The sequence below is a fragment of the Muscardinus avellanarius genome (genome assembly GCF_963383645.1).
Source record: "Muscardinus avellanarius genome assembly, chromosome: 1".
NCBI lineage: Eukaryota > Metazoa > Chordata > Mammalia > Rodentia > Gliridae > Muscardinus > Muscardinus avellanarius.
In genome coordinates this window covers 35,219,358-35,228,723 of record NC_137786.1, presented here as the reverse complement: position 1 = coordinate 35,228,723, position 9,366 = coordinate 35,219,358, and the positions used below count along the sequence as shown (strand labels likewise).

The 9,366-nt window shown below is 37.6% G+C and overlaps 1 pseudogene across 1 annotated transcript; it reads left to right on the top strand.

The window, feature by feature from the left end:
- Positions 1-6,551: 6,551 nt before the first annotated feature.
- On the top strand, positions 6,552-8,941 carry LOC308266888 (UDP-N-acetylglucosamine transferase subunit ALG13-like; annotated as a pseudogene). Its single transcript has one exon. The product of its transcript is annotated as a UDP-N-acetylglucosamine transferase subunit ALG13-like (transcript).
- Positions 8,942-9,366: the final 425 nt, after the last annotated feature.

Below are 9,366 nucleotides of genomic sequence, written 5' to 3'. Positions count from 1 at the left end.
CTATCTATGGCTTTATCCTATTCTTGCATTCACGACTTCACTTACCTCCTCACTTAATCTTCATTATTCAATACAAAACAACTTGCCCTTGGATATACCAGCTGACACCTAGAAACTGAGAGAAATATATACCAAAAGCAACAGATACAAACTTCTGAAATCATGAGAAGGAAAAATAACAAGGAAGCTATGAGCTCCCATGATGCTACAAGAATAGAACTTGACAACACAGAATTGCAGAGATCTCCAGAAAATAAAATCAAGACTGTAACTGTAGAAATAATACAGGACTTCCAAAAATAATTTAGAGTCTGAAAGAAATAAAAGATGCAAAACTGAAGGGAGGCATCAATTCAAACTATAAACAATTGATTAGACCACATGGAGAATAGAATTTTGCTTCTAGAAGATGATCACTCCAAAAACAAATGCTTAGTATATAACTTAGAAAAACAATTTGAAAGCATGAATTGGACTTTAAAGAAATATGGGCCCATTTTAAAAGAGCTAGCCTAAGAATAGTTGGCACAGAAGAAGGAATAGAAGGTGAAACCAAAGGAATGGACAGTGTTTTCAGAGAAGTAATATCAGAAAAATTTTCAAATATACAGCAAGAGGTCAATACACAGGTACAGGAACCTTATAGAAGTCCCTTTAGATAAGATCAGAGAAAATGTCTACCATACCATATACTAGTCAAACTGACCAATGTAGAAGCCAAAGAGATGTGTGTGTGTGCGTGTGTGTGTGTGTGTGTGTATGTGTGTATGTATATATATGTATATATGTATATGTGTGTATGTGTATATGTGTGTGTGTGTGTGTGTGTGTGTGTGTTACTGGGGGTGGAACCCAGAGGCTTTCTACCTCCAGGCTATACTCCCAGACCTATTTTTTATATTTTATTTGGAAACAGGGTCTCACTAAGTTGCTGAGAGCCTCACCAAGTAGTTGAGGCTGTCTTCAAACCTGTGCAATCCTCCTATCTCAGCCTCCCAAGCCCTGGGATAACAAGCATGCACCATCATGCCTGGACCAAGGAAAGAATTTTAAAGGCAATAAAAACAAAAGACCAAGTGACATTCAGAGGCAAACCAATTAGAATCACTCCAGATTTCCCAAACCAAGTAATGAAAGCCAGAAGTCCCTGGATAGCATATTCCAAACTCTGAAAGAAAACAACTTACAGCCCAAAATTTCCTCCTCAGCAAACCATCCCTCAAATTATACAGGGAAATAAAAATCTTCCATGACAAACAGAAGTTGAAGGAATTTATGTCTTCCAAACCAGCACTAGATAAAATACACAGAGATAACAGCAAAAAAGAAATAAATAATACATGCCAGAACTGGAGAAAAATTTCTATCCAGAAAACAACTAAGGAAAGAAGAACAAACACTACCTTAAATAGAAATTAAACATCAATATGTTAGCAATTAAAAAACATCTCTCAATAATCACACTAAACATAAATTGCATCAACTCCCCAATAAAAAGACATGAGGTGGCAAAATGGGCTAAAAAACAGAATCCATCTATCTTCTGTCTGCAAGAAACACACCTTACAAGTAAAGATAGTCACAAACCGAAGGTAAAAGCCTGGAGCAAGGTAATCCATGCTTCAGGACAAGCAAAGTAGCAACTATGATAGTGTGATAACAAATTAGACTTCAAGCCCAAGCTTATTATAAGAGACAAAGTAGGTCATTTTTTACTGGTCATAGGAAAATAGGAATCAAGCAAGAGGAAATAATGATAGTCAACATTTATGAGCCAAACACAGGTGTAGCTACTTTCATAAAACAAACTCCTTATGACATTAAGTCATAGATAAGAGCTAATCCAGATATCCTCAATATATTTCATGAAATAGAAAGAAAGGTGACTCTTCCAAATACATTTTATAAAGCCAACATCACATTAATAATAAGACCAGAGAAAACCACTTAAGGAAGAAAAACCACAGGCCCGTATCATTGATGAATTTGGATGCAAAACTGCTAAACAAAATACTAGCAACATGCATTCAAACTCACATCAAGAAAATGACCAGGTAGGGTTCATCTTAGGAATGCAAGGCTGCTTTAACACACAAAAATTAATCCATGTAATTCATCAAATAAAATCAAAGACAAAAATCACATGATCATTTCATTAGATGCTAAAAAAGCATTTGACAAAATCCAATATTTATTTATGCTAAAAACACTGCAGAGAATTGGAATAGAAGAAACATACCTCAACATCATAAAGGCAATTTACAATAGGCCCAGAGCCAAATTCATATTAAATGAGAAAAAAACTGTGAGAATCCCCCTTAAAAAAAGGAAAAAGGCAAGGATGTCCATTATCTCCACTTCTTTTCAATATAGTACTTGAGACTCTAGCCAGACCAATCGGACAAGAAAAGAAAATCAAAGGAGTACAGATAGAAAAAGAAGAACTAAAAGGAAAGAACTTTCACTATTTTCAGATTACATGATACTGTACTTAGATGATCCAACAAACTCAGCCAAAAGGTTTATAGAACTAACCAACAAATTCAGAATGGTGTCAGGAGACAAGATCAGTCTTAAATTAAAAGCTTTTCTGTATACCAACCACAAATACACTGAGAAAGAAATCTAGAAAATACTTCCACTCAGGATATCCCAGAAAAATATAACTTAACCAAGGAGGTATACGACTTCTACAAAAAATATTATAAAATATTGAAAAAAGAAATCAAAGAAGACCTTAGAAGATGGAAAGATCTTACATGTTCATGGATAGGCAGAACAAATATCATCAAAATGGCCATACTTCCAGAAGTGATCTACAGATTCAATGCAATACCCATAAAATTACTAAGGTCATTCCTTACAGGCGTAGATAAATCAGTCCTTACATTCATTTGGAACAACAAGAAAACCAGAATAGCCAAAGTAGTTCTCAGCAACAAAAACCATGTGGGAGGAATCATAATACCTGACTTTAAACTATACTACAAAGCCATAGTAATAAAAACAGCAGGGTACTGGCATAAAACCAGATACATAGACCACTGGAGCAGAATAGAAGTCTCAGAGGCAAATCCATACACTTAAAACTAACTGATTTTTGACAAAAGGGCCAGAAATATACATTGGAAAAAAGATAGCCTGTTCAGTAAATGGGGTTGTCAAAACTGGCTAACCATATGCAAAAACACGGAAATTAACCCCACTTTCTCACTCTGACCAAGAATCAATTCAAGATAGATCAAAGACTTGAAAATCTGACCAGAGACCTTAAGGCTCCTTGAAGAGGGCATAGGGCTAATACTGCAACAGATAGGCACACAGATAAAAACTTTTTCAACAAGATTCAAAAGGCACAAGAAAAAGTGAAAGGCAGATTAATATATGGGATTTAATTAAATTGAAGAGCTTCTGTGCTGCAAAGGAAACTATCAAGAACCTCAACAAAAAACCAACAGAATGGGAGAATATTTTTGCCACCTACTCCTCTGATAAAGGACTACTATCTAGTTTATACAGAGATCTCAAGAAACTCAGGACTAAGAAAACAAATAACCAAATTAAAAAATGGGCAAAGTAGCTAAATAGATACTTCACAAAAGAAGAAATTCAAATGTCCAATAAATGTATGAAAAAATGCTCAACATCTTTAGTAATCAGAAAGATACAAATCAGAACTGCCCTGAGAGTTCACCTAACTCCAACAAGAATGGCAATCATTCAAAACACAAATGACAACAAATGCTGGAGAGGATGTGGAGAAGTGGGAACTCTTTTATATTTTTATATTTTTATATTTGGGATTGCAAATTAGTGCAACCACTTTGGAAAACTCTATGGAGGATCCTTAGAAGAATGGAAAGGAACTTACCATATGATCCAGTAATACCACTTTTGGGTTACTACCCTAAAGAATGAAAACCAAACTGCCAAACTAATGCATGTGTATCTATGTTCATAGCTGCACAATTCACCATTGTCAAACTATGAAACCAGCCCAGATGTCCATCAACAGATGAATGGATTACAAAACAATGGAATTTTACTCAGCTATAAATAAAAATAAAATTATGTCATTTACAGGGAAATGAATGGAAATGGAGAGCATTATGCTAAGTGAGATTAGTCAGTCACACAAAAAAAATAAGAAATCGGATGCTCTCCCTAATATGCAAAAGCTAGGGAGAAAATGGGTCATAAGAGGAACTCTAGACGAAGAAGGAGATAATATAGATGAGCAAATGAGGTGACCTGAAGGGATGCGAGTGGGGAACAGGGAAATTCTCTAATGTTTATGATGTACATTAACAAACATATCAAAGTCAATCACTAAGCCAACCATGAGAAGGAGAGAGGGGGACTAAATGTGTCAGGAACTAGCTTAGGGCTAATTGGGTGATGTGTGCATGTATGTTTCCAACATCTTTTACCCCATTAAGATGTATGGCTACAATGTACCAATAAAGAGTTAAAAAAATATTGCAGCTTCATAAAATCTGATCTTACACACCAAGAAAAGGAGAGAGTTAACATAACCACTAGAGAAATCATGGAAAATATGCACAAATTTTATTATGTTCAATGTGTTTCTAATTTGGCTATTTTAAAGCTATGGCTAGCGTGAGATAGGCTGGGAAACAAGATCTCCTCAGAAGAAAAAAATGTGTATGTAGTTACTAGTTTATATGGATAAACTTTATTAATATCTTCAGTGAATTTAATACATAAGTGCTTCTGAAGAAAGCTTGATGAGTATCCTAGGAGGCTGGAAACTAGGAGAAGCAGAATAGTAGAATCAAAGTCAGTTAGTATGGCTAGTAGACTATGTCTCAAAAAGAAGGTGAAATAGATGTATGTGAACTCTCTTTCCATCCTTTGGGTTTTTTAAATTGCGTTTTGGTCCTTTTTCTTCTACAAAGAATTTCTTCTTCCCAACACATCTTATTTTAAGATTGCGTTTCTATGCAAATATGCCCACCTGGAACAAATCTATTATAAATCTATTCTGCACAAGTCCTAAATGATACCTCCATTTACAAATTAAGCTCTCCACATTTTCAGGGCTCTTTGGGGTTAGTGAGATCCATCTTTTAATGCATTAGTGGAAACTGACACAACTCTTTGACATGTCCAGAACAGTCTGCAGAAATTTTGGCTCCACATTACAACTCAGAGATCGATTCTCACGAATGACTCACAACCTCTTAGCTGCATCCTGTGGAACATGCGGTCTTCTTGGTTGCAGAAAAACAGAGACTGAAATTGCATGTGGGCTTTATACTGTGTTATCCAGGAAATTACATGTATCACTTTTCCTCACAACCTGCTGGCCAGAACTAGTCATGTGGCCTGTGTCATGACCGGCAGGTGGAAAAGGGAAATGAGTCTGGAAGGAGAGCACTGGATATGGGTGAACATAAAAACTTTCTGATTGGTCACCTTAGTTGCTTCACTATAGGGCCCTTTCTATAGCTCGACCTCTTCCTGTTGCCCCTTTCCTCCTAGTTTTTGCTGATTAGGGGAAGCATCTGATTTTTATTTTCTGCACAAATGTATCAAAGTTAATCACCAAACAAGCATGGGATGAGGGAGGGGGAGGGAATGGGATGGGGGCTGGATGAGGGCTAATTGGATGATGTGTGCTTGTATATCCTCTCAAGTCTTGTATTCCAATGTGATATATGAATACAATGCACCAATAAAAAATTGACTACAAAAAAACTTTCTAACAGTTATTCATCTTATCATCACACTGCCTAGTAAAATAAATGGTATTTTTAAACTACATATAAGCAGCTTCAGAGTGCCTAAGAAAACTGCTGTACATTGAGATCACTTTCTAGAGAAAACATATCCAAGTCGGCATTGCTCCCTAAAAGGACAGCTATGTGTACTTCAGGAAATGGGCTTTATGGAACATCTTCTTTGAAAAGATTTTTATATTTAGATAAGTGATACATGTACACATGTGCCTCTAACTTTATAACTTGTTATTAATCCAAAATTAAATTATTTCCTGAAGATATATATCATACATATATGTGTGTGTATATATGCACATATATAATTCATATCTCTCTTTAAAATATGCAATATTTTAAGATAGACTCTAAAGAGAATGCAAAGAAGTAAAATCTCAGAAATATGTTAACTGCTTGGCCATAGGAATGTGCAGTTAGTTTCATGGAATATCTACCTGAAAAGATCAAACATTTACAAACACAACATTAGCTCCAACTTTTAATTTAGATCTTTTGTAACTTCCTTAACTTCCCAACTATAGTTATTTACAATGTTAGTATTGAAACATATCTGGAAAGTCAGTGACTTTTAAATCCCCTATTGAACACAACTGTGAGTATATATTGGTAATAAACCAAAGAGTTTGGTACTGCATATCCTTTTAAACTGCATGGGCACTTTCCAACGACTCCGCCCCTTGGGAGCTTGCTGCCTCCCTTGCTCAGGGTATGTGTGGGCATAGTGGGCATGGACTTGGGTGGCTCTCAGCAGCCCAGATTATCAAGACCCTTGATTACAGCCAACTTATCCTCCAAATTGGTAGAGGCACTGTGGTACCTGAACCATCTAGTACTGAGTCACTTACTCTGAATGTTTACAGATACAAGAATTCCTTGCATGAAGACGTTGAGCGGGCAGATCTTGTTATTAGACACACAGGTGAAGGAAGCTGTTTGGAGGCTCTGAAAAAAGGCAAGCCACTCGTGGTAGTTATAAATGAAAAGCTGATGAATCGTCATCAGCTGGAATTGGCAAAGCAGCTCCACAAAGAGGGGCATCTCTTCTACTGTACCTGCAGGGTCCACAGTATTCCTGGACAAGCCCTCCTTGTTGCTTCTGCTCCTGGGAAGTACCCTGAATCTATGGCAGTAACTCCATCTGCCTTCTCATGCCTACACTTTGAACTGCTTTCTGGATACCTCCACAAGTAAACCCTGGTCACTGCTACCTGTTCCTCCCAGTAACCTGCTTTTTCTTCTTTACACACTTCTCTTCCTTTTCTTCCCCTGCCATCGTATGCACAACATAAAGAATGGAAAAAGTACTTCGGCCAGAAGTCTCTGAATGAGGCATCAATGGATGAGTATGAAGGCATCTTAGGGCTGTTTGGAAAGCTGACTGCCAAGGATTCTTGTCTCTTTCGGGCTATTTTGGGGCAGTTGTTTTGCAGCCAGGTCCATCATTTACAAGTGAGGAAGGCTTGTGTTTTATATATGAAGGAAAATAAACAAGCTTTTGAGTCTTATGTGGAGGGATCTTTTGAGAATGATTGGGAGATCCCAAGGAAAGTGCTGGGCAGATGGAAATAAGAGCTCTTTCTCTAACTTATAATGGGGACTTCATTCTTTATTGCCATCCTAGAATGCCACCAACTTCTGTCACAGATAATGGCTTTGAAGAAAAGCGTATACTCAGCTGTTCAAATAATTATCATTATGATCTGTGTATAACTCTCAACTGCACTACTCACAAACAGTTGGGAATATTATGTCCAATGAACATTTTCAAAAGCAGTTTCAGTCAAATATAGCCATTTATCAGTCTGTACTGAATGAAATTCCTTGTAAAGATGTGTTTTTTTTGTGGGTGAAGAAGTGCTTAAAACTGCAGTTGACTTATTTTGAAGTGGTTCCAAGTAGAACAGAAATAATTCAGTGACTGGAAGTGAGGATGCCCAGATTGATTACAAGAGTTCAACTGAGGATAGGACTGAAGAGTGGGGTGCCTGCTGCCATGTTGAAGATGTACCACAGGGCTATAATCAAGAAACAGAAGAATCAAGTTTCCAGAAAGTCTATCAAAGATGCCCCTTTGCTTAAAAGGTGGTCAAAGCCCTGGATCCAGGAATCTTTCATGTATAGAATTTGATTTTTGGTTGGACAGGAGAAAAAAAAATTGGGAGACAAGTGCCAAGTTCACTTGTAATCAGGTGGGGAATATTATAATGCTCATATTCAAAAAGTTGAAAATGAGAACCACTCAGTAACAGTTTTCATTGAAGAATTGGCAGAAAAGCATGTTGTTCCACTGACTAAATTAAAACTGACTATCCAAGTGACACATGTTCCTTCCTGGTATGCTATGTCCTATCATAATGGAAGAAGGTACCAAAAAATGCCTGGCAGCTATATCCCAGAAACGCCTATGCCAGAGATGGACATGAAACGGTGGAAGAAAATGTAGAAATTTTGAGGGGAAAAGGTTTTTTCCATGACTATCACTTAAAACAAGGAAGACCCTATTTCCCCCCACCCAGGCTTTGGCATACTGTGCATTATGGGTATAACACTCAACTGCACTACTCACAGACAGCTGGTAATGTTATGTCCAATGAACATTTTCATCCTCAATATTCACCTCAGAGACAAGGTCAGGACATGGTGTGTCCAGAGATTCATCTCACTTTGTAAACAGGCAGAACATGCCAGGTCCTAAAGTTGATTTTTACCTTGGCCAGGTAAAAGGTAGTCACCACGGTCAGATATATGTATGAATAAGGATTGCCAATATAGTTTTGCCCCAGAGAATGGACAGATTCCCAGCAGCTTGGGAGAAACTTACTTTTTATGAAGTCAAGGGTGATCAGACTGCTTATCCAACTTACGGAGGTCCTTTGGTAATGGTTCCTGCTGCTTCAAGATACTGAAATGTGAAGCAGGGACATGGCTCAGGCAAACAGGTGTTGAATTCAGAGGAGAGCAATGTCAAGAATGGCAATGGGATATCACGAAGAATATTTTTATCCTTCAGAATCAGACTGAAACTACAGGTATATAGGACAACTGCACTTATGGCAAACTTGTTGATGGGAAATTCTGTAGACGTTGCAGCTCCCGGTGCCAATAATACCCCAGGTCCAGTCTTGCCTGATTGTACAACAGCTAATCAAATACATACTAACCATGCTTATCCGACTTAAAATTGTACAGAATTCTGTTCAGCCTCTGTTTTTATTTTTACCTACATAAGGCAGGCCACTGATTGTCTCACAATCCTATCCAGACCACTTTGCTCCTATTTCTGCTGCTGGGATCTCTCTTTCATCACCACCACCCTCCCCCCTACACCTCTTCCTTCTTCTCCTCCTAAGATGAGAGAGGCTTCAAACTTACTACCACCACCATCTCCACCCTATTCTTATGATCCAAGTGGCAGTGATCTACCTCAAGATACGAAAGTTTTACAGTGATTTTTCAATCTCGGGTCTCAGTGCTATCACAACTACCGACAATCCATGGTCTATTTGCCACAGATTCAGCAGCAGCAGCAGCAGCAACAGCAGCAGCAGCAGCTTCATGTAGAAAATTAAGCTGCATGGGCAGAAGTTTTTCATTCACTAATGTT